General features: G+C 49.0%; 1 pseudogene; it reads left to right on the forward strand.

Annotated features, from left to right (window-relative positions):
• LOC136113734 (dynein axonemal heavy chain 9-like) overlaps nucleotides 1-23,982 on the forward strand; it is a 90,835-nt pseudogene extending 66,853 nt beyond the window's left edge.
• The last annotated feature ends 2,345 nt before the right edge of the window (nucleotides 23,983-26,327 follow it).

Here is a 26,327-nt window from a genome sequence, read left to right on the forward strand (position 1 = left end):
CAGATTGTTTCCATGGAGGTTTCTGGAGGATGTCGGTATCCATTATTAGAGCAGAAGGAGCTGGAGGTGTGCAGAAGCTTCATCTGCCCACGTGGTGTGTCCTGCACAAATACTGCCCTGCTTCTCCAGCTGCTGCTGGGGGGATCTTTTGACACTGTGAGGATGCGGGGCTGTCGGATGGAGGGTCAGCATGCTGCTGGTCGTTTGAAGTCTGGTTGCTGTTACATCTTTGGCCCTTGATGCTCTGCATACGGCACAGACGTTTATTGTACGTGACATTGATCAAGTGCTTTTTGTCTTCACTTGACAGCCAGCCACAGAACTAGTTACACCAGGATGTCCCTAAATGCTTTCACAACTGGGTTAGAGGCACGTTTACACAATTCTCAGTGGGATTTTCAAATGTATATAATGTGAGATTACGTGAATTCAGGCTACTAGTTTGAATGGACTGAGGCACTTAAATTGCCTGGATCCTTTGGAAAGCCTGCTTGCATTCCGATGCCTGGAGGTCCAGCTGGATTCCCTGTGGAAACTGGACACGTGGGACTATATGAAAATAGCGAGCCTCCGTTGATCATTATGAAGCTATTTACATGCCTGTGGTATGGATCGTGACACGTACCTCCAGCTCTTATACATGATTTAAATGCTTGTTGGGAATTCCACAGAATCACAGAATCCCAGAATGTCAGGGGTTGAAGGGCCCTGGAAAGCTCATCCAGTGCAATCCCCCATGGAGCAGGAACACCCAGCTGAGGTTCCACAGGAAGGGGTCCAGGCGGGTTTGAATGTCTGCAGAGAAGGAGACTCCACAACCTCCCTGGGCAGCCTGGGCCAGGCTCTGACACCCTCACCAGGAAGAAGTTTCTTCTCAAATTTAAGTGGAACCTCCTGTGTTCCAGTTTGAACCCATTGCCTCTTGTCCTATCACTGGCTGTCACCCAGAAGAGCCTGGCTCCATCCTCCTGACTCTCACCCTTTAGATATCTGTAAACATGAATGAGTCCCCCCTCAGTCTCCTCTTCTCCAGCTCCAGAGCCCCAGCTCCCTCAGCCTTTCCTCACACGGGAGATGCTCCACTCCCTCCAGCATCTTGGTGGCTGCGCTGGACTCTCTGCAGCAGTTCCCTGTCCTTCTGGAGCTGAGGGGCCACAACTGGACACAATATTCCAGGTGTGGTCTGATTTTTGGGGGCTGAAATGCAGACCTGGCCTCAGATAATTTCTGAAGATGAACCTCCCCTGTAAATCATAGTTTTAACTGATTTTGCCTGGAAACATTGTATCATGAAGAGCAGGTTTGTGACTAAGCTAGAAGGAAGCCGCTGTCCTGCTGCACGCTTGTGTGGGTGATTTCAGGTTTGCTGGACCTGGTAACCTAATGCAGTTACTCTCATGCAAATTAAAAAAATACATATATATATATAAATTTCTACTCGTTTTAACTAGCTGTTTAACCAGTTCTGTTCTAAGAGCTCAGCAATCTGTTCCTTTTGCGGTGCAGCGTGCTGGCTGTGCTGGGGCATGGCTTCCCTTATAGTTTGGGCATTTACTTCTTTGTATTAATGAGTCATATGCAACCTGATGTCCATTGGTGTTTCTGCTTGCAGAAAGGTGACAGTAATTTTAATCTTGTGCTTCTTTTGCACTTTACATAAATTGGGATTTTCAACAAAACCTGTCAGTATCCCCCCAGTTAATATTGTGAGTAATCGGGAAGGCGAGGTTTGAGTATTCAGCATGATTTTCACTGGAGCTGAGTGATTTCGATTCAGCGCATTTGGAAATTGCGTTTTGCTGAAACACACAAATTATTCCATCTCCAACAGCTTATGGATGACATCTTGAATTTGTTGTGAAGTTTCTGTTGGGAAAAAAAAGTGAGGGAGTTAATGTATGTGGGGAGGTGGGGGATATGGGTCAGTCACCTCCTGACCCGGGGCTCATGGTGCCCGTTCCCAACGCACACCCCGTGCCCTTGCTTTTGGGGACAGCCAGCTAGAGAATGAAAAGCAGGAACATTCCAGCTCTCCACACAAGCTGGATTGCTATTCTGGGTTTAATTTCACAATCTGTGGGAGTCTGCACATAGATCATAAGACGCTTGAGTTGTAATAAAGCAGTACAGTATTTCTTGCAGTCTTATTTGAAAAATTAATTAGATTAGTCTAGGAAAATACTCAGTTAAGTGAGTTGAATAAAGGCAGTGATGTCAAGAGGGGAATGGTGCTTGCATTTCAGACACCTGACAGTGAGGTTTTCACAGGTAGGATCCTCTAAACCTCCCTCACTTGGGATTTTAACGTGGGGATGTCAGCAATTGCTTAAAGAGAATAGACTGGGGGCAGAGCTCACTGTGCAACTCTCAAGGACAAATGAACAGACCTGAAAAACAATAGCAAGTTCATTTTAAGTGTGACAAAATCTCACTCTTAATGGTGGCTTGGATAAATAATGTTGGACTGTATTTTCCAGACAGGTATTATGCTATTCCAGATGTATATGAATATGCTTTAATGCATAGCAGGACCCTTCACCTGAACATGAACCCAAAATGCTTTGTGAAGAGGAACCTTCACTGGAGAGGTGCACCAGAGCCATGAATTCTGTTCTCACTATTTGCATGTCCATGTAATGTGTTTTTTCCCTTGTCCTGCCTGCAAAGACATCCAGGCCTTCACCTTAAAATATTTCTATCCAGCAGGACTTGGCAGGTGGAAAAATATTGGACACAGTTTGAATCGCCACCAAACTATTTTTTTAATCAGCTACGTCCTTTGTTTGGGCCTCAGCAGAGATGGGGATTGATTGCTGACATGTCTCTTAGATTGACATTTTTCATCCCATTCAGACTACGGTTTCCTAGTGATTAAAATATATATTGAAAAGCAGTGGGCAGAGAATAAGAAAAATACTCTTATTAATGACAGATTTTATATGCTTCAATTTAGTTGCCGCATCAACCGGATCCTGGAGTCCCCCCGAGGGAACGCTCTCCTGGTCGGCGTGGGTGGAAGCGGGAAGCAGAGCCTGACCAGGCTGGCGGCCTTCGTCAGCTCCCTGGAGCTTTTCCAGATCACGCTGAGGAAAGGGTACGGGATCCCTGACCTGAAGGTGGGTGACTCCTGGGGCTGAGGTGGAGCGGAAGGGAATAAAAAGCAGAACTTGCCCTGAAAACTTTGGGATCCCCAATTTAAGAAGGACAAGGAATTACCAGAGGGAGACAAAGATGCTGAGGGGTCTGGAGCATCTTTCTGATGAGGAAAGACTCAGTGAGAGTTGGGGCTGTTGAGCTGGAGAAGCTGAGAGGGATCTGATCAATGGATCAATATCTCAGGGTGGGTGTCAGAGGATGGACCAGACTCTGTTCAGTGGTGCCCAACGCCAGGGTGAGGGGCAACGGGCACAGACTGAAACACAGGAGGCTCCATCTGAACATGAGCAGAAACTTGTTTGCTGGGAGGTGCCAGAGCCTGGCCCAGGCTGCCCAGAGCGGGTGTGGAGTCTCCTTCTGTGAGACATTGAAACCCGCCTGGACCCACCTGTGTGATCTGCTCTGTGACCCTGCGTGAGCAGGGCTTGGACTGGGGGATCTGCAGAGGTCCCTTCAGCCCCCACCAGGCTGGGATCCTGTGATTCTGTCTTGTTGCGTGTTGAATGACGCCATTGTGAAGACAGTAAAAAGCTCCAGAGACTATATGGGACTGCAGAGAGGAGCAGTGCTTCCCAACACATCTGTGGGGTGCAGACAGGCCTGATGTCCCCTGCCAGCCCTCTGAGCTGGCCAGACCCAACAACATCCCAGCCCAAGGCTCAGAGTCAGCGCTGGGCTCCGATGATAAACCCCTGGTGTGGACATTCAGTTAATGCTTGTTCAAGAAACCGTATTTGACTATTATTTCTAATTAAACCAAGATGTGGTAATTAGCTCATCTGTGAGGTGCCTGTTGTGGAGTGATTTGGAGGTGGAAAAGGAGCAGGAGAGAGCAGGAGGAGAGTTCCAAAGTCGTATCCAGTCCTTCCACCAGGATTTTGTATGAGGGAGGGACTGAGGGGATGGTGGATGGTTCACTATAGAGAACAGGTGCCTGTGCTTATATCTATGCGCAGGCTAGTGAGCACAGAAGTTACAAATCAACATTGTAAAATATCGTTGAAATGATTTTCAAGTATTTTAGCTGCTGGCAAAAGGATTCTCATCAGAAATGTTGTAAAAATCACAACCTCAGTAACTTCACGCCATTCTGCTCGGGAGATGCGATGGCCAATGAACCCTTGCCTTCCTTCCCCATCAGAGGCAGGGCCTGATGACCTGTAGTTGTGTACAGGTTGTTTTTGTCATGTTTTTGTCACGTCACACAAGCCTGATCCTCCATCCATTGGGTATTTTCAACTTTCCTCTGTGTTCTTCAGCCCCACTCGTACAATTTTCTAGCTCCTACCTGCCTATTCATTGAGAAAACCTGTGCTCCCATCTAGGAATATAGCTTGAAACCAGCATTAATAAACTTGTTTTCAAAGCATGTCTTTACTTCTGTCTGTGGAGGTGGAAGATAATTTGATGTTCCCTTCACTCTCTATTCATTTTCAAAGAGTTTATGAAATATGGAGTCATCTTTTTTTCTTCGATATGGAAGAGCAGGATGGTGACAGATTACCCTGTCTGGCATTGGCCCCTCGTGCTGTTATAATTGATCTAATTCAAATTTCCAGTGATGGAAGTAACAAATGATTCTTTTTGAGGGAGCGTGTGTATTTGCTGAATTTCTAAGAAAGTTTCTGGAACACAGGCCAGTAAATTCCTTCAGTGTCTCCCGCATGCCTTGTATCCTGCTTGGAGGGGCAGGAAGGAAATGATGGAGTTTGAGCGGGATGATGGCGTTTTTCCCATCTCATGAACAACTTGGATTTCAAGAAGTTGGTGTCCTTCATCAGGAGGACACTGTGTCCTTCATCAGGACACTGTCCCCTTTGAGGTGAAACAGCTTTTCCATATGAGCAGTTTCTCTGTCAGCATCACTGCACTGAGTGGGACACTGAAGGGCGAGTCCCTGCTCAGACTCTGGAAAGGAATAAAACTGAAAACATCCCTGTTTGCACAAGGTGTCCTTCTCCTTTCTTCACAAGCAGAAAGAAATGCGTTGCAGCACCTCAGAAAAAAAAAAGAAAATTCAGGTATAGTTGTGAAATCAGAGAAATCTACAGCATGGGGACACCAAGGTCCAACATTTTCAGTGGCTGCTGTCCCTCCCAGTCCCTGTGGTGCTTTAATGTCCCCGTATAGTGACTTATTGTGCCCACAGTAAGCCTTTCTGAACTCCCAGGGCAGCCTCCACAACCAGGGACTGCACTGATGTCTTTAGCCACATCCATTGACCTCCAGGTGTTCCAGCTACAAGCATTTCCCTGTGTGTAGCGGTGCTGGCCAGGGCTTCTTTCTCTTTTTTTTTGTGTTACACAGACCTGGCCGTAACGTCAAGTCTTACTGGGTAAAGTCTTACAATGATGACAGCGATAGACTCCCCCATATAACCTGGCAGACTCAGCCATGAAGATGGAGAGTGGCCAAAGTGCAGTTTCACGCTAATTAATTGCCATTGCTTTATTCTTGGTTAATGGGAAGATTCTGAAATATCCTGCTTGTAGATGTGGTACCTACCTGAGTTTTGCAGAATGGAGGTGCACCCCCTAAGTCCTCTTGCTTTTCAACGTCCAGGCAGACCTGGCAAACCTGTACCTGAAAGCCGGTGTGAAGAACATAGGCATCGTGTTCCTGATGACCGACGCTCAAGTGGCAGATGAGCAGTTCTTGGTGCTGGTGAGTGACTTCTTAGCATCAGGTACCTCTGTCATTGCTTGATTTCCCCTTTCCCCCTTCTCAGTGTGGTTGTGCTCATGGTAGCATCTGTGGTTTTAGAATATACAGAAGGGCAATATATGAAGTGAGCTAGAAGATATGTGGGTTAAGTTCTGGACTAAAAGCCATGATAAGGTCTCCTTTGTGAGGATGTACTCCATCATCTGATAGTTTTTCTTTCTCTGATGTTGTGTACCTAGTTTTTCCATACTTCATGGTATACTCTCTACAGTTAAGAGACGTGTCTGTTGTGACATGGCAGCTGAGGACAGAGCCCAAGGAATGTATCAACAGATGAAGAGTTTGACCTGTGGATCTCATGCATCCACACTCTAGTTACCTAATAAGGTTTTTCCTGGCTGGAATATTTGACTGCAAGTTGGTGGATGGTACAAAGCCACCAAATGACCGTGTCTGTGTGCGTCACCTAGCTGCTTGTCCCATTGCAGTCCTTTTCCTCTTTGTTTTTCCATTAAAGTTTTTGAGTTGTTGCTTGCCCAAACAATTGCAGAATAGCCAGCCTACACACAGATGCTCTGTTTCGCTGCAGAACATGGCATGAGTATGTGTGGTGGAGCACTCCCCATGCAGGGCGCACTGCAGCTACAGCGCACATGGGAGCGTGCGGCTGTGTCACCGTGACCGCAGGGGGTAACCCAGCCTGGGCATATTCCCCAGAGTCCCTGGAAAATCACTGCTACCAACTGCATGATGCTTTTTTCCTTATTTATGAGTCAGGAGTGGGAAGACTCCAGCTGGTTCGGGTGACCTCTGTGCATGGTGAGGACTGGAGAGTTGAAAGCACAGGGAAGCGATAGTTTGTGCGAAACTCCAGAGTTGACATCTGTGGCTGTAAATTGGCCAGATGGTTTGAGCAGCAAACAATCTCTGCCTGTGATAAATTTGTAATCAGGAGTAAAGACAGGGGTTGTTGTGGAGGCTGGTGAGTAGCTCCTGTCACCTGTGTAGATGGCACAAATATCTCATGACATGAAGTGAAGCTCTGCAGTGTCCTGCAGCAAGGGGCAGGCCAAGCAGCCTGGTTTGGGATGTCCAGGTCATTTTGCGGTGGTTCAGAAAGGTGTCACATTTTCCTGTAGCTGCTATGTGGGGAAGAGGGGACAGATCAGAAGTCCTCACTCAGGGTCTGGGGAGGCAGCTCAGAATTGTGGCTGGACTGAGGACTGAGGAAGGGACCATGGGAGGGACCATGACAAGTGTAACAAGGGCAAGTGCCAGATTTTGCACCTGGGACACAGCAACCCTGGCTGTACAGACAGACTGGGGGACGAGATGCTGGAGAGCAGCTCCATGGAGAGCTCTGGGGGTTCTGGTCAGTGGCAAGTTGAACATGAACCAACAGTGTCCCTGGAGCCAAGAGGGCCCCGTGTCCTGGTGCATCCAGCACGGCACGGCCAGCCGGGCAGGGAGGGGATTGTCCCGCTCTGCTCTGTGCTGGGGCGGCCTCACCTGCAGCATTCACTGTGTGCAGGGCTGGGGACACAGGAGAAAAGGAGATAAAGCTACTGGAGAGTGTCCAGAGGGACATGAAGCTGGTGAAGGTTTGGAGGGGAAGCCGTATGAGGAGCGGCTGAAGTCCCTGGGTTTGTTCAGCTGGAGCAGAGCAGACTGAGGGCAGAGCTCATGGGGCTGCAGGTTCCTCAGCAGGAGCAGGAGGGGCAGGGCTGAGCTCTTCTCTGTGACAGTGACAGAACCCAGGGAATGGCAGGAGATGTGCCAGGGAGGGCAGTGGGACATGAGGGAAAGGTTCTTCACCCAGAGGTGCTGGACACTGAACAGGCTCCCAGGGCGATGTCACGGCCCCAGCCTGACAGTGTTCAAGGAGAGACTGGGCAATGTCCTCAGACACACGGGGTGACCTGTGGGGTTGTCATTGCAGGGACAGGAGTTGGACTCCATGATCCTTGGGGGTCCTGTCCATGTCAGGACGTTCTATGGTTCTATGACCTCCCAAAACGTGACCTAGTGCCACCCAGCGGGTGCTGCCTGAGGGCTCTGGCTGCTTCCCGCTCTCTGCAGGCTTGTTTTTCTTACTTGTTTCACTTCTTTCCATCACCTAAGGAGCTAGAACAGAATATATATTTTAGACTCTCTTATAAACAAGCAGATATCTGATTAGTGTATTTTCCTAAGTAATTAGTGCTCATATTGACAGTATCTCACTCAATAATAATGATTTCAATCAAATCAGAAGCCAGAAGGGAAGTGAATAGGTGATAAATTAAGTAACCAGAAAAAAAAGAAAAATTGGCTGGTTATGTTTTTGGCAATCAGTTGCATAACTATTAACTTTAAAAAGTTTTTAAAAGATTTCTGACTTTTAAAATGTTTTGGTGATGTGGGAGTTATTTTACCAGCACTGGCAATGGCATTGAACAGCTGCAGGAACGGTACAGGTAACGAATTGATTTGCAAAACTGAAATTATTTCATTATTGTGTATAGCATATGAGGTATTTGCGATTTTGTTTTGTAATCTAATCAGCACTGTCGATCTGACAAAAATGGACTTTCTGTACTTTGGCTTTATTCTGTGTTTGTTTAGCTCATACTTTTATGAGAAATGTTGCTCTCACAAGGGCTTATTTTTTAGCAGAATGATGTTCTGTGCCACTTTGCTGCTGCTGGGGCCTATGGGCGCCTGGCACAACGATTTTTCTCAAGGAAGGGTTTTCCCCAAGGCCCTGAAGAGGGAGGCACCTGCTTCACTTTGCTCTGCGACTGCAACAAAATCCAGACCAGTAAACCCAAACCTGCCTTCTTCTCAGGTGAAATCCCTGATCTCTTCCCCGATGATGAAGTAGAAAACATAATCAACAGCGTGAGGAATGAAGTCAAAGGCCGAGGGCTGGTGGACTCCAGGGAGACTTGCTGGAAGTTTTTTACAGAGCGTGTTCGACGGCAGCTGAAGGTGAGACAGGCTGGGGGAGTTCAGGTCTTCGCCATCTGCCTTGGTGCAGGAGCATGGGGTGAAGATGCTTTGGGCTGCCTGGTAGGAAGGTCAGACCGCAGCCTGAAAGGCTTTTCTGCCTGTTCATGATGAGAACTGTGATGCACTCAGCAAGTAGTACTGAAGTGCAGGAAATGCTCTCTGTTGCCATCACTTCTTGGGTGTTAGAAAGCACTATGGAAGTTGAGAACGTTCTCTTTCAAGAGCTGAGCAGGACCAGCCGCTCCCTTTTCGAAGCCGGGCACAGGGGTGCATCAGGACGAGGTCTTGCTGCTTGAAAGAGCTGCTGAAGGGATCAGTGTTCGTGTTGTTGGGGTTCCATTGCCAGAAGAAATGAAGTATTATGTTAAAAACAGAGTGCTGGAAACTGAGTGGCATGCAATGTGCCTACAGGATTTCTTCCAGCACAGCCCATAATCCAGCATAGAAAGGCCTTATGAATATGTCCAAAAGATCCCAGAACAGTTTCAGGACTATTTCCCATGTGTGCTCAGCTCACGGGGAAAGCACAGTGAGGCGCACAGGAGAGTGAGACTGTTCCAGAAGGTGTTTACCCCTCTGCAGCGCTGTTCACTGCTGCCGGCACAGGGCCAGGAGCTGGGGAGGGCAAAGAGAGAAGCCTTGATCTTTGCTCAATGAAAGCAGGTCCTCCTCCTTACTGCTCCGTTTGTGTTGGTGGGACACGGTCACTGAGATAGGGTGGCCCGTTGCTTTTTTGATGTGGGAAGGTACATGTTTAGGATGGGGAACAACTGGAAAATTAATTTTTGAGGGAAAATTTGAGGACCATGCCACAGTGTAGGTGCCCAAGGAGAGGGAATGCAGTCCTGCTCTTTCCCTCTCTGGGTGTAGAGGGGATTTTCTGATGAGTCCTGATGCTGTTTTGTGACTTTTCAGCATCTTGGTTGTCTTCTGCCTCCCGTCCCCTCATGGATCTATTCCTGTTATTGTGGTGCACTGGAAGGGCAGTGTGAATATGATTTACTTGAGGCTGATCCCTTCTCTTTTTTCTACCCTTCTCCTTAACCGTGTGTTACAGCAGATGGATGGGGTCAGCTAGGAAGTATTATTTATGCTTATAAATATCTCCAGGGTGGGTGTCAGAGGATGGACAGTGGTGCCCAGCGCCAGGGTGAGGGGCAACAGGCACAGACTGAAACACAGGAGGCTGCATCTGAACATGAGCAGAAACTTGTTTGCTGGGAGGTGCCAGAGCCTGGCCCAGGCTGCCCAGAGCGGGTGTGGAGTCTCCTTCTGTGAGACATTGAAACCCGCCTGGACCCACCTGTGTGATCTGCTCTGTGACCCTGCGTGAGCAGGGCTTGGACTGGGGGATCTGCAGAGGTCCCTTCAGCCCAATCGTCTGGGATCCTGTGAAGAGGCTTTTGTACATGGACAGCTTCCTGAAACTTGCCTGGCCCTGACAGAAAAACGTAGAGGTGCCCAAGGCATATGCTTGAAGGTGCAGGAAGGATTTCTGTGTGTCTGTCCCCATGCGCAGTGGCCATGGCAGAGGAGCAGGAGCTCTAAGTTCAGCTACCTCTTCTGAAATGGAAACTAAAGTGGGTTTGTTACAGGCAGTTCTTTTGTGGCTTCTAAAAAACAGATCATGATGGAGGTGTTGACCCACTATAGCGACATCTGAGCTAACAGCAGCCTGTCCTATGACACTTGCTAAGGTACCAGCCAGGGCTAACAAGTGGGAGAGGGATGATGCACTGAGTGAGATACACTGCTTCCCAAGCTGGTCCTTGCTCACATGTTGCTACTTCATTGCATGGTGGCATCTTGTCCATGTCCTTCTTTGTGGCCAATTAACAAAGCTTATATGGATTTATGAGCCACAGCGGGCTCACAGGAAAAGGGCTGTGATGAACAGTAGTGGTAGGTTTTGGTTCTTGGGTCTTATCTTGCTGTTAAAGCTGGTTGTGAGGCAACAAAGAGGAAAGGTACTTTGCCTTGTCCTGACTTTACGTCCTTCCAGGAGTTTCCTGCTGGCAAAGGCAGAGCTTGTGCTGCCAAGAGGAGCTGTGGGCCAAGCGGCTGTGGGGCAGGAGGCTCCCAGCCTGCAGGAAAGGCAGGGGATGAGGGAAGGGATAAGGCTGGAGGAAGGAGAAATGGTGCAGGGCAGAGGGGATGCTGGGCAAGGGAGTAACAGCCCCTTGACCAGGCCCCAGAATAATGCAAAGAGAGACCCCCAGGGGCCCACATACACTGCACAATTTGCTGCAACTCAGAAACTTTTAGCAGCTGGACTGAAATAAAAGCCTGAAAAGCAAAGGACCTGCTGCACAAAAATGCAATGAGTAGGGAAAATATATTCATAAATGCTTTTATTTCTGTTCTGCTTTGTTTTGAGGTTTCTCTATTCAAAAAATGTCTCACTCTGATAAAAGCAGATTTTGAGTTTGAGCCACCTCGACTCTTTTCAATGCTGCTTTCGGGGAAACAGCCCAGGTGGGCCTGTGGTCCTGCCAGGAGAATTTAGATCCATTCACTTTAATTCCTGGTTGCACCACTTGAATACAGATGCCAGTTCCCTGCTGGGCAAAGCTTTGTTTCACTGCTGAAGCAGGGAAGGGTGGTTTTATTAAAACCCAGCTTCAAGCTTGAAAGTGTGCCAGGCTTCTGCTTTTGACCATGGCAATGTTTAACACCACTGCTTGTCTTTATTGCAGAGAAAAAATGTGTTCACTGCCACGTTACGTTTTTTTCCATGCCAGGCTTGCTGGCCTGAAGTGCAAGGGCTCAAGGACTGAGGTTGCTGTAACCTCAGCTGGTGCTGTGAGATCTTCCATTCATGGAATCCCAGCCTGGTGGGGGCTGAAGGGCCCTCTGCAGATCCCCAGTCCAAGCCCTGCTCACGCAGGGTCCCAGAGCAGATCACACAGGTGGGTCCAGGCGGGTTTCAATGTCTCAGAGAAGGAGACTCCACACCCGCTCTGGGCAGCCTGGGCCAGGCTCTGGCACCTCCCAGCAAACAAGTTTCTGCTCATGTTCAGATGGAGCCTCCTGTGTTTCAGTCTGTGCCCGTTGGAAGTGGATGGAAGAGCCTGAGCTGGGCTGTGCAGCTGGAACCCCATGCCTGCTCCTGGCTGTGTCTTCTCACGTTCTCCTTCCCTGGGCTCTGCAGGTTGTGCTGTGTTTTTCGCCCGTGGGCAGCAAGCTCCGTGTCCGCAGCAGGAGGTTCCCTGCCATCATCAGCTGCACGGCCATAGACTGGTTCCAGGAGTGGCCGCAGGAGGCCCTCGAGTCTGTCAGCCTCCGCTTTCTGCAAGAAACAGAGACCGTGGAGGTGAGCACCTCACCCACTGGCATCTGGGGCTGCCATGGCCGTGCCTGGGTTTGGGTTCCTCTGCGGGGGGTGCTGGTGGCAGCCAGGTGTGACATGTCCCTCTGCTTGGTGCAAGCAGTGCCTCTCGCGATGGGGACAGCACTGCAGGGACAGCACTCACCCAGGACATCTGGGTGACCGTTCAGAGAGGAATTGCTGGTAACTCTCTACTGCTTTAGGATGAGAGAAAATGGCCTCAAGTTGTGCCAGGGAAGGTTCAGATTGGATATTAACTAAGGTTTCTTCCCCAAAGGGCTGTCGGGCATTGGAACAGGCTGCCCAGGGCAGTGATGGAGTCACCATCCTTGTGGAGGGGTTAGACAGAGATTAAGTTCTTAGGGCCATGATTTAATACCAGAGTTAAGTTATCGTTACACTTGATGTTCTCAAGTGTCTCTTCCAACCAAAATGTTTCTATGATGCTAATTAACTTAAGCAAAGCAGGTTTTTCAGAGAGGGGCACAGCCCTCAGCTGAAGCATGGCCGTGGGCACCATGTTGTGTTTGTGCACTGATAGCACTGCCAGACACACCACTGCTTTGCAAGCAAGAGCGGCAGCTTACAAATCGGTGCAGGAAATAACCTAATGCTTATGGGTATTGCAGGGAACATGGGCTTTGCTCTCCACAGGCGTGTCTGAGCGCCTGTAATTCTCAAGGGCAAAATTATGTCAAGTTCTCATTGATGACAACCTGCTGCTAGACTAAAAGAGATTCAGTTATGTTTATTTAGCTTTTCTGGGCAGGATTTTTGTAGAATAAAGTCTACAATGTTTCTTTTTATGTGTGTGCTTTCCCTGTTTGTAGAGGAGAAAAGCCCAAATTTATGCTTGAAAGGCTGTTATTTTATAGAGCTTAATGCTAGAAAAATTGCTTGGAATAAGATAAAATATGAGATAAAAAGATATAAAAAGAGGTATACAGTACATGAACAGACAAAGTTATTTTAGAGATAACAAATGAAAAGGGATCAACTTAGATGTTGCAGCCTGGATTTTGCTGCAGCAGAATAAAATGTTAATAAATTCCTTTGTATATGGCACAGATCTGCACTACATATAGTTGTTCAGTTTGAAATATTTTCTCCTTGTCTTCTCATCTTACTTTTAGGATTCAGTGAAAGATTCAATAAGCAAATTCATGGCCTATGTCCACACAAGTGTCAACGAGATTTCGCGATTGTATCTGAGCAATGAGCGACGATATAACTACACCACTGCAAAGTCCTTCCTTGAGCAAATCAAACTCTATCAGAATTTGCTACTGAAGAAGGGCAAGGATTTAAAAGCAAAAATGGAGCGGCTGGAGAATGGCCTGGAGAAGCTCAAGAGCACATCTGCACAGGTAAGCAAACCCTTGGGGTTAAAAGCTGATGGGTTTTCGTGTTTCTCTGTTAGAGGCATCTCCTCATCCTGGTTTGAAGGAGAACTTTACCGGCTGGAACTGTGCAGAGTGTAAAATTTGCACTAGATCCTGGCTCTAGTCTGGTGTGAACTGGTTCTTTGAGGAGCAGGAGTTGTGTCTGTACTGGAAAGGAGAAGGGGAGGGATGTATATTCAGTCCCTGCTGCTGGGGTGGTGCCAGTCCCTGGTGACAGATCACAGGAACTGAAATGAGATAGGGATCCAACTGGCTATGGACATCTTTTAATTATTATCTTTCAGTTGTGACAAGATACCTTATAAAATAGAGGGAGATCAGTGATTTTTGGAGTAGCATCCAGGGGATCTACAATGACTTCAGCAAGAATCCTTTTAAAATATAGCTGATGGTCATTTTTCCTTGCATTATGCTGTCCATCTTTGAGGGAAACTACTGCGTGTCTGAAATGTAGACCAGCCATCCCCAAATCGCCCTGCTAAGGACCAGCACTGGCACTCTTGTGCAGTAAAGACTAGATGTTGTTCTGAGTATTTCACAAACCCCTCTGTAGTGACTCAAACTGCCTTTCAGAGCTTTGCTGTCTACACCAGTTGCTAGCTCCCGTTTTTCTCTCCATTTCATATTCTATTAACTGTTTCAAATGTTCTCTTACAAGCTTCTGCTGTGGCAAATGGACCTCTCCTGAAGCTGCTCTGGGGAAATGCAGGGGGTTGGTGGGAATGAAGGACTAGCGGGTTCACTCCCTTCTGCCTATGTGCTCTGGGTAATGCTGCTGACATAAACAACGTCTGTCGTGCTCAGAAGGGTGTGTGCCTCGCTGGAGGGTGATGTATGGGCTTTATTAGTGCCTCTTGGCTCTGAGAGCCTGCGTCTCACTTGAGCACTTGCTTTCTTCATGGTGCAGGACAGGTCTTTGAGGACACAGAATGGGAGGGGGCATGTTTCATGTCCCCTTTGCAGGTTCTGTCATCTCCTGCGGAAGGATGGGGCTGCGGTTGAACAGCCAGTAGCAGAGAACACCAGTTAGAACCAGTGATGTCAACCAGAGCGACCTCACACCCACCCTACCTATGGGGGGAAATCATTTTGCTGACCTGTGCATTGCTGCTGGTTTTGGTGGTGTCCCAGTGATGGAAAATTTGTGTTAGGTCTATTTTTTATTGCAAGCAACTAATATGAAACCAACCTTTTGAGGGGAAACAAGTCCCTGTAGTGTCGGTCAAACATGGGAACCTTTTGTATTCTTCAGTTGTATCTGCATATAGGTGTTTTGTTGGCAAGGGTTCTCTGACCAGCCACAGAAGAGGTGCTGAGGAGTGGTGGAGGGCTGGGGAGGAGATGGGGAGCCACAGCACCTTGGGGTCTTGTCTATTTTACTGTTGCGAGAAGGATAAAAGGAAGCGATGTTCATATCTGGTTGGAGTAAGGCTGGGTGAGAAACGCCTGTTTGTGAGGTTCCTGAAGATGCAGAGCAGTGAGGAGAAATGTGTCAAATTTGAATCTGAGATTAGCACTGGGGGCCTAAAATTAAACACCTGAAATATCAGATGTGTGCAATAGTCAAAACTGCTGCCGAGTTGAAACGAGGGTGTGGATATTTAGCAGTAGTGAAAATCATACCAGAACGTTCAATCTTGTCTGAACTTTACACTCACCCATGGTTGGTCCTGGTGCTGAGGAGCTGACGAGTCTTATGTCTCAGGTGTGTCATCTCCAAGCTGTGTCGTGGTGCTTGAAAGTGATATGTTGTGGGTTGTTTTGGTTTTGTTTTTTTCTTTAAATTTCAAAGCAAAGGTGGAGGATTTCGATACCTGGGTGTGGCCTTACGTCTGAGGACTAGTGCTCCTGTCACCAGGATTCTCCAGTTTCCTGCTGCTTGGATGCCACGACAAGTTAATTATGAGTTTTATGCATTTCTATAGACCTTCCAGTGTGGCCTCAGCATGAGGGAGCTGTTGTGCAAATAGTTGCGGGGTACATTTTGACTTAACCATTCCAACTTCAAAATAACCTCTTCCCCCTCCTTTGACTTGTTTCCCCTCTCCACCCCTCGTCCCTGCTCTGGACAACTTGATACTGTTGACCAACTTTTCTTCTAAAGAAATGTTTTCCATTTCCTATGTTTCCTCACCATCTTTCCCTGAAGACAGCGACTGTCCTCAGTACCCTGAAAAGCAGGAGCCGGCTTCCAGTTATTAGGACATAGAAGACTTAGGAAGATGCATGGGATGAGTAATTTGTTTTTCCAAGTGATGTTCACCATGAAGAGGTCAGCGCTCTGTTCAGAGCTCGTTGCTGAGTCATTTTTTGGATGACCTTGGTTAATATTGCATCACTGGATTCCAGATCCAAGTCTTGCTTGCTCTATCAATTAGTCGCTGACCTTTGTGATGTATTTTGTGTTCTTGAAACAAAGCAGGGAAAATGAGGTAAAATGAGTCTTCTGGGAACCTGCCCTGCAGGTTTTCTGTTCTTTAATAATTCTTCTTGCTCTGTCCTGGTTGAGTGTTCATGGGTAAGAAGACCAACAAGGCCAATATCCTGGTGGGGGTTTGTTACAGCCCACCCAACCAGGATGAAGAGGCAGGTGCAATATTCTGTGGGCAGCTGGGAGAAGTCTCCTGATCGCCAGCCCTTGTTCTTGTGGGGGACTTCAACCCACCAATGTCTGCTGGAAATACCACACACAGAGAGATTAATAGTGTTCTCTCCTCACTCTGGGGTGATGGTCTGCTGTCATTTTTCCTGCCACCTCGGTCTCTCTTTGTACAATTATTCTTGAAGTGTTACCCAAAAGTTTCCGAAGAAGCAGCAAATAGCTCTGTGTGCAAGCTGCCACCCTTTTTGGTGTGAGAGGGGAAATCTGAGTACCTGGTTACCGTGACGTTTGTAGAAAGAGGAGAATTTTTCACGCCTTTATTCCTGGCATTGCTGTGCCAGGGACGGCTCCGCAGGCCACCCATGGGAGCGCATTAGATATTTCAGCTGTGCCTTCCCGAGGCGGCGGTGTGAGCCCGCCCCGCTCAGCGCTGTCTCATCAGGCGTTTTCATGTCTGGGCATCAGGCTGTGTGGGAAGGGAGGAGAAATGGATGTGACAGACTGGTTTTGCTGTGGAAACGAGCCTGACATTAAAGGAAACTTGTTTGATGTGTTGAGGGGGTGAAACTGGAGGAGTGCAGTTCATAAATCTGCATTCCTGGTGCTGCCCCCAGGATACCACTAAAGAGAGTGGATTTAGTTGTTTAGGCGTAGCTCCTGTTTCTCTCTTTCCACTGCACAAACACTATTAAATTGTCCCTGTTCAACTGTGTTTGAGCTGTAGCCTCACTGGGGAAGTGTGATTTGTTTCCTTACACAGGTGAGGGAGGCTGGAGGTCAGCAAACGTCCCCCAGATGTGGCGAGGTCTGTTAGCAGAGGGTCCTCAGCTCCCACTTGGATCATTTCCACTGGGAATTTAACGTGTTGCCCAAGCCAAACTGGGCAGTAACACACACCTTCACAGTAACACACACCTCTGGCCTTCCAAATGTTTCATTCGGGCAAAGCCCCAGCTGAATTTCTTGATTTTAAAATCCTGACAGTGTTATAGCAAGTCATTTACCCTTCCGCTATTACATGTGCTTGGCTGAAAGAAGGTTTTGTCAGAACATTTTCTGTTCTCAGGGGCTGTGCTGAGGGCTGAATTTACATCAGCTGTTGAGTGCTGGTGGGTTTTAATCCCTCACTTGTTTTGTTGTGGCCACGTAAACCCCTAAAGCTCCCATTCATGTCTATATCCAGCACATCATTTTTGGGCAGAAGCTCACAAGCCATATCTGCTATCAGTGAAGCCTCCCACTTCAGTTTCCTGCAATCCCCAAAGATGTGGAGCTGAACAAGAAGCTGCTGCTGAGTTTGCTGAATGAAGGGATTACATGCTCCTGAAGGCTGGAGTCATCTGGATTTACAGTTGCGTCTTTGCCCAGGTGAAAACAGCATTGTAGTGCTGGGCAGCAGGAGGTGACAATGACTGAAGCGCACAAAGAGACTTCTAAGAAACCGCCCTCCACTTGAAGCTGATGCCGAATGTCAATAGCTTCAGTTTATATGATTGCAAATCTTGCTCTCTCTTCTGGTATAAAAATGGAATTATCAACAAAAGCAAGTGTCTGAGTTCCCTTCTAGTAAGTACTTTTATGTAGGTAAAGATGTATTGAAGGAGCATTAAGTAATCCTTTATGCGCCTGACCTCAGGACAGGGAAAAACTCCATGGTCTGCACAGAGCCTGTGGAAATTAATCGATACGGTGCTTTTAGAAAGAGACTTTCTGTCTTGGAGTGAGAGCCAGTGTGAGCTGCCCCACCATGTGAGCGCTCCAGCCTGTTGCTGAAAGTGCTCCTACCTTACGCGTCTGAGTAGCTGCTTGGTGGAGCTGCTACCACTGCTGTGCCTCGAGGCTGCCAGCTGAATGGGGGATCCCTTCTCAAGCTCATTTGACATCACGAATTGGAACAGAAGTGTGATGGGAGCGGCTGAGGGACCTGGGGGTTCAGCTGGAGAACAGGAGCTGAGGGGAGACCTTCTGATCTCTGAACTGCCTGAAAGGAGCTCGGAGCCAGGGGGGGTCGGGCTCTGCTCCCCAGGAACAAGCGCCAGGAGCAGAGGAAACGGCCTCAAGTTGCGCCAGGGGAGGTTGAGGTTGGATGTGGGGAACAATTTCTTCCCCAAAGGGCTGTGGGGCATTGGAACAGGCTGCCCAGGGCAGTGCTGGAGTCACCAGCCCTGGAGGGCTGGACAGACGTGGAGATGAGGTTCTTACGGATGTGAGTTAGTGCCAGTGTAGGTTAAACAGTTGAACTTGGTGATCTTAAAGGTCTTTTCCAACCAAAATGATTCTATGATTCCACAATGTAAAGTCCCTCAAGCCTTGGGCGTCTGACAAGGGCTGTATGTGTCAGCAGATCACAGTCATGATGTTTGTGGTGTGAAAAATGCCCTTAGTGCCACAAGTCTGTAGGACCTGATGGTTGTAAGGGAACTGATGGGCATCTTCTTCTGCCGTGTGTGTGCGGGGTGCGGGGGGGAGGAGGTGTGTTGCAGGGTGTGCCTGGCAAGCAGGGGGTTCCTGGTGCACAGGACCTCCTCAAAACCTGCACGTGGCAAAATAACACCTGCTCTGTTCTGTAGGTGTCAAGGCTGAGAAGAGAAAGAAAGCGTAGCTGAACTGTAGTGCGTCATCGCCACTGCCAAACACATATGTACAGTGCATGCGTGCCTCTGTTAGAGGGGACGTGATGTGACACCAGATCTCGTGTTCAAAGAGAGGTGACAGCTGGGTGTATTTGGTTTTCTGATGAGAACAGCTTGCTGCAAGTGCCTGGCCTATGGTGAGGCTCCTGATTGCACAAAGGCAATCCCAGGAACAGCTGAAATGAAAGTTTCCACCTGCTTCCCATCAGATCATACTCAAAGCAGCATTTGCATTGCCCTGGCACCTCAGTCCTCTTTCCAGGCAGGGAGCAGGGCTGGGACAACCTCAGCAGCTCCATCTGCTGATGGGGTTTCTCCCCTGCTGGGTTCCTCACCGCTCGCAGGCTGCTCCACTGTGTGCACCACACACACCGACCCTGACCCAAGCAACCATGGGCAAAGGAGAGCAGCAAATCTTGCTAACAGCTAGAATACCACTTTTCTGTGCTACCGTGGCATTGCTTGCTTTGCCCACAGGCCCTCTGTGCTTTTGAGTGCTGCTCAGCCCCTCCGGAGTGTGACCCTGTGCTGCTGTGCAGGGCAGGAACAGGTTGGTGCATGTCTGTGCTCCCACATGTGTTTCTTCCCTCCAGGTGGATGAGCTGAAGGCCAGGCTGGCAGCCCAAGAAGTGGAGCTGAAGCAGAAGAATGAGGATGCTGACAAGCTGATCCGGGTGGTGGGAGTGGAGACGGAGAAAGTGAGCAGGGAAAAGGCGATTGCTGATGAGGAGGAGCAGAAAGTGGCACTTATCACCCAGGAGGTCGAGCAGAAACAGAAGGACTGCGAGGAGGACCTGGCCAAAGCTGAGCCTGCCCTGGAGGCTGCCCAGGCTGCTCTGAACACCCTTAACAAGGTAGGGTAAAGATTCCCCTGGGAATCCAGTATCTGCCGACTGCATTGGAGCAGGGGGAAATATCATCTGATGGCCCAAATTTTTGGGCGATGTATTCACCCTCCTCCAGCTTCCTCCCAGCTGGTGCATACTGGGTTCTTGGTGTAACTTAGAGTAGCAGCAAGGCTGCACCAAGTTGCCTTTTACTCATGTTTATGGAGAGCAGGAGGAACTGGAGGTGGGTGTTTCGTTTGCACCTCTTCTCCACTGCTGGCTGGCTCCACTGCTCGTTGGTTCTGCCCCACAAGGAAGGGAAGGTCACCTTAGAATCATAGATCCATAGAATCACAGGATGGTTTAGGTCGGAGGGACCTTCAAAGCTCCCCCAGTGCCACCCCTGCCCTGAGCAGGGACACCTTCAACAGCTCAGGTTGCTCAGGTCATTCCCCAACTTATACTGGAACCTGGACGGACCTACAATTTATCTTGACTTGAAGTTCACACGGCATCCTGGAGCAGAAAACTCCTGCTGCACCCAGGGCAGAGGAGTGGCCAAGCACCTGGTGCAGCTGGAAAATCAGAATGAATCCCATGATTGCAGCAAGGCAAGGCTCTGTCATGCCTCAAACCATGGCTCAGTCATAGCCCTGTTGGGGGAGAGGAAAACAACTCTCCGTCATCAGGAATGGGTTTGCTGTTTAATTAGCTTTCAGAAAACATGGCTTTGCTGCAGAGATGTGTTGCTTTGGCTCTTGTTCCTGGAAGGGAAAGGACTGTACAAAGGGAAAATGTTTGTCTCCTTATTAGTTTTGGTTTCGTGCTGGAGCTGTAGAATATTTCATTAGGCAAAGATTAGGGAGATGCTGGGATTTTTCTCTAGGGACCTGTGAAGCTGCAGTAGCAGAGCACTGGAAGGCATGGTCTCCTTTACCTGCTGATCGGAGATGCGCCGGAGAGCTTGACCTGCTTACTAATGTGAATAATCTGCAATATTTGTGTGTGTATATACAGTTTCTCCCCAATTATCTGTCTTCTTTGGGCAGCACTGCTATATGCAACATTAATATGGAAAATAGCGAGAAAAACTGTCAAGTAGAATGCAGCAGTAAATATACATAGTTAGCTACCAAGAAGCTCAGTAAGTATGTGGATACATGGACATTTCTGTGCCAGTGTCACCTGCTAGTTTAAAAGAAGAACAACCATGTCTATTCAGACTTGTATAGTATATGCATAAAATAATTAAGGTAATAAGTATATGGACCATGATGGATGCCCAGCAGGTTATGACAGACCCAGCACAGAGCACCTGCAAAATCAAAAAAATGCAAAGCCAGATGTGACAGTGAGTTTGAAAACTTAGGAAATCAGGTTTTAGAGACAAAAATGCCCTTTATCTCTTGCAGTGCAATTTGTCTGCGGGCTGTTCCTCAGCACCTGCATCCCCTAAGGAGTGCAGGACGTGGAACTCGGGGGATCTGATGTTTCGACATCCTCATCTCATTTTGGGAGGAGGGAAGGAGGAGATGAAGGCACAGCGACTCCGGGACTGCCTTCCCCTGCCCGTGGGTCTCTGCTTGGCACAAAGCACTTGCAAGAGGAGGCAGAGTTGTCTCTCTGGGCAGCCTGTGCCCGTGTGAGGAGGAGGATGGTGCTTGGCCAGTGCTGCTCAGTCTCCGCACAGGTTACAGAGAGCAGAAAACAGTGACAGTATCAAAAGCAACAAACTTGCCATGCAATTGCCTGCAAGGAATATCCCCCTGGAGATGGTCCAGAGACATCTGAGGATGCCATAGTGGTTCCTGAGGCAGGTGGCACTCGGTGTCAGTGTCCTGTCTGGTTTCCATCCTGGGGATACTCCAGTGTGCAGAAGAAGAATTTAGAGTGATATAAGGTTGTAGCATGGAGGGTGTTGATCTCTTCTCCTGAATAGCAAGCGATAGGATGAGAGGGAATGGCTTCAAGTTGCACGAGGGGAGGTTTAGATTGGATATCAGGAAAAATTTCTGAATGGAAAGGGTTGTCAAGCATTGGAACCGGCTGCCCAGGGCAGTGGTGGAGCCACCATCCCTGGAGGGGTGGAACAGATGCGGAGATGAGGTTCATAGGAACATGGATTAGTGCCAGAGTCAGGTCATGGGTTGAACTTGATGATCTTGAGGGTCTCTTCCAACCAGAATGATTCCATGATTCTGTGATTAAAATGCAACAGATTGATGCCATCAGGGAAAAGGGCAGAGCTCCTTTTACATGGTACTCAAGTTCATCAGCGTGGCGCTCACCATGGGCTTGACTTGTCCTCTTCCCGTGGCGCCAGAAACTCTCACAATAGGGAAGGAAACCAGGCACCCCATGCTGCCCAGGGCTTCCTCCATCTCCTGACCAGGACAGCATCATCCTCCCCTCCACCCAGGGCAGTGGCGTCCCCGTTCCTGTCATGCCGTGAAGTGTTCACTTCCTAGGGAAAGAACAACAGCACCCACTCAGCATCCCATTGCCAGCAAGATGCAGGCTGTGAAAGACAGGCTGCTTTGCCAGAGCCCCCCAAGCAGCACCCCCAGCACACGGGGGCTCCGGAGAGGCCACATCGTCCGTGCTGCTCCCGGCTGAGCTGAGCTGGGTGCTGGGGACACGGGAGGGAATGTCGGGCTGCTCGCCTGTGCTCACGGTTGGCTCCGTGTCATGGAGCATGTTGATTAGAGACGTTTCACACTGGAAATGCACACAGCTCCCAAGGGCCTGTTTCTGCCAGCTCGATGATTCAGAAAAGCTCAAAGCAAACGAAGACACATTTAGGAATAGATTCATGGCAGATACCTTTATCTAAAAAATGAATGCTCAGAAGTACCAGACTCTCGCACCTTGCTGCCACAGATAGAAACTGATAGAAGCAGAACATCAGAGAAAATAGATTAAAAACTATTCAGAACTGATAGAAACAGGAGCTGACTGAAACTCATAGATTTTCCTTAAACCAGTGTTGAAACAGCCCTTATCCTTGTTTTGACAACAGCGTGTCATCTGAGCACAGCTGAGTTACCCGCGCTGGTTTTTCCTATGCTAAAGCTAAATCGCGTGTGCGTGGAGACAAGATTTAAGATGTCAGCAGATCAAATCCTCAGCACTGCTTTATTGTCACAGTTGCAAGGGTGTTAGGAAATAGGTGCTTTCTCCGCAATTCACCTTTTTTTAACTTAGGTTAAGATTCATCCCACTTTCTATTAGGGACTCACTGAAGCTGCCTGTGTTGACAGTGGAGGAGGTGGATTAGCTGATTTTCTTGTGAGGGGACTGTCTGTTCACCCCAATGACTGCCATCCTGCTAAAGGTGCTTTGTTTAAGTGCCTAAATTTGGGCTGGATGATGGCCCCAGGGGTGCACACAGATAGTTCAACAAGACCTCAGTGCAAGGGTGTCTGGCACAGGGAGTAGTTGAGCACAAAGAGAAGAGCTTCAAGGCAGTTTTAGAGGGGCTGGGGGCAATTTGAAGAGGTTATTATTTGGAAAGTTTTCCTTTTTCCTTATCCTGATCTTCTGAGACGGCAAAAAACCTCCTGCAGCAGGGAAAGGGTGGGAGTGTGGGGAGGAACATGGGGCTGGGCTGGTCCGGGTGCAGGGAACTGAGCACATGTGCTGCAGACATGCACAGCGGTGATTTAGGGGCAAGAATGTTTGGGCTGGAAGAAACCCAATTTATCAGATTGATAGCTTGGGAGCCTGACTCTATTAGTTGCAAAGTAGAAAGCAAACCCATTAATTTTTGTCTAACAACCTTGTTTTCCCGTTTTCAGAAGAATCTGACGGAGCTGAGGTCCTTTGGCTCACCACCTTCAGCTGTCAGCAATGTCACCGCAGCCGTGATGGTGCTGATGGCCCCAGGAGGAAAGATTCCCAAGGACAGGAGCTGGAAAGCAGCCAAAGCCGCCATGGCCAGGGTGGATGGCTTCCTGGACTCCTTGATCAAGTTCGACAAGGAGAACATCCATGAGAACTGCCTCAAAGCCCTTCAGCCCTATTTACAGGATCCCAAGTTTAAACCCGAATTTGTGACCACCAAGTCCTTGGCGGCGGCCGGGCTCTGCTCCTGGGTGGTGAACATGGTGCGGTTCCACGCTGTGTTCTGCGAGGTGCAGCCCAAGCGGCAGGCTCTGAGCAGGGCCAACGCCGAGCTGGCGGCTGCCCAGGACAAGCTGGCCAGTATCAAGGCCAAGATTGCTGTAAGTGCTTGCCCTTCGGTGGGAGCAGTGTAAGGGAAAGGGAGCTGGGGGTCCTGGGGACAGCAGGGTGACCATGAGCCAGCACTGGGCCCTTGTGGCCAGGAAGGCCAATGGTACCTGGGGTGGGTTAGAAGGGGGTGGTCAGTAGGTCAGAGAGGCTCTCCTGCCCCTCTGCTCTGCCCTGGGGAGACCACACCTGGAATATTGTGTCCAGTTGTGGCCCCTCAGCTCCAGAAGGACAGGGAACTGCTGCAGAGAGTCCAGCGCAGCCACCAAGATGCTGGAGGGAGTGGAGCATCTCCCGTGTGAGGAAAGGCTGAGGGAGCTGGGGCTCTGGAGCTGGACAAGAGGAGACTGAGGGGGGACTCATTCATGGGGATCAATATGGAAAGGGGCAGTGTCAGGAGGATGGAGCCAGGCTCTCCTCGGTGACAACCAGTGATAGGACAAGGGGGAATGGGTGCAAACTGGAACACAGGAGGTTCCACTTAAATACGAGAAGAAACTTCTTCCTGGTGAGGGTGTCAGAGCCTGGCCCAGGCTGCCCAGGGAGGTTGTGGAGTCTCCTTCTCTGCAGACATTCAAACCCGCCTGGACCCCTTCCTGTGGAACCTCAGCTGGGTGTTCCTGCTCCATGGGGGATTGCACTGGATGGGCTTTCCAGGTCCCTTCAACCCCTGACATTCTGGGATTCCGTGACTTGTCACACTGGTCACTGCCTGGGGAGAAATCCTCCACTTTGGAGCAAACTGCTTCTCTGTGCTCACGTGTGGAGTGGGAATCCAAAGATTTTTTTTTACTGCTGCTTTCTACATTTCATCTGTTCTTCGCCAGCCTTGCTTACACCTTGAAAGAAAGGCTAATTAATAATTCTTATTATTCCCACCTAGTTTTTCAAAACGTAATTTACCTCTACACCTGGGTCCTCAGGACACTCATTGTCTCAAACCAGTGTGTTCCTGGGGGGGAAGAGGAACCGGAGGCTCATTCAGAGCACTCATAGCATGTGCTGGGCTGGCTCCCTGCGCTCAGTCCCCGATGATGGGCGTTTTTTGCAGGATGACGACTGCTGAAGTACAAGGCTAAAAGTTTGTCCCTGCACAGCTCCCTGATGGCAAATCTTGTGCATCATCCTTATTTAGTTTTTTGCTAATTAAAAAAAAAAAAAGAAAAAAGGCAGCGCAGCAGGGACATCTTTACCCAGCCTGGCCTGGGGTGTCTCCAGGGATGGTTCATCCACCACCTCTCTGGCCAAGCTGGGCCAGGCTCTCACCACCCTCAGGGCAACAATTTCTTCCTCATGTCCAGCCTGAATCTCCCTCCTTTAGTTTAAACCATCACCCCTTGTCCTATCGCAACAGGCCCTGCTCAAAAGTCTGTCCCCATCTTTCTTATCAACCCCATTGACGTATGAAAAGGCCACACTAAGGTCTCCCCGGAGCTTCTCTTCTCCAGCTGAACCCCCCAGCTCTCTCATCCTGTCCTCCCAGCAGAGCTGTTCCAGCCTCGGATCATTCCTGTGGCTCCTCTGGCCCCGCTCCAGCAGGTCCATGTGTGTCCTGTGCTGAGGACCCAGAGCTGGACCAGCACTGCAGACAGCAAAAAAACCCCACAAAAAACCCAGACAAATAAGTCAATAAAATCAAAATACATAAAAAATATTGACAAGTAAGTAAAAATATTGACTTATTTTGGAGCATGTGCCCCGAAACCTGCCTTTTCTTAACATGCTGTGGATCTGGCATCCTCCTTCATGAGTGAAGGATCCTGTGTGTCTGTGCCTTCGTACTGACACCACAGTGTGTGCAAAATCCCCTTTAAAAACCAACATGTGTTGTCAGCTGGGCTGACAGTTCTGTGTTGAAATATGCGGCTTTGAGATGTGCACTTAGAGAGGGGCAGCGCTGTTCCTGCAGCCCAGCTCGTGCGAGGACTCATCTGTTCCATCTTCGTTTTAGAAAATATATAGCTCTTTTGATGCCTCCTAGGCTTCTTAAAATGCTTACTACACTTTTTAACTAAAAATATTAAAGAAAAGGCTGCAGATTCCTCCAGTAGCCCCTTCCTGCTGCAGAGGTGGGCACAGCACCTGGAGCAGGGCTGGATTTAGAGCTATTTAGCCTCTAATTCTCCCATCTCAGATGTGAAATACGTGCAGGGTGTTGGGGAGAAGGATTTGGGGGTGCAGCATTTTGAAGTGCAGGGTTTGGAGGAGGGAGGTTTTGGGGGTGAAGGATTTGGTGGTGCTGTTTTTGGGAGTGCAGTGTTAAGGGCGTGGAGGATTAGTGGTGCAGGATTTGTGGGGTTCAGGATTTGGGGCTGCAGGGTATGGGAGGGAAGGATCTGGGGCTTCAGGATTTGGGGGTGCACTGTTGGGGGTGCAGGGTTTAGAAGTCAGGTCTAAGAGTGCAGAGTTTGGGGTGCAGGGGTTTGGGGGGAAATTTAAGGTTGCAGAGTGTGGGGTGCACAGGACTGGGGCACAGGATTTGGGGGTGCAGGG

The sequence above is a fragment of the Patagioenas fasciata genome, unplaced genomic scaffold, assembly GCF_037038585.1.
Source record: "Patagioenas fasciata isolate bPatFas1 unplaced genomic scaffold, bPatFas1.hap1 Unplaced_34, whole genome shotgun sequence".
Taxonomy (NCBI): Eukaryota; Metazoa; Chordata; class Aves; order Columbiformes; family Columbidae; genus Patagioenas; species Patagioenas fasciata.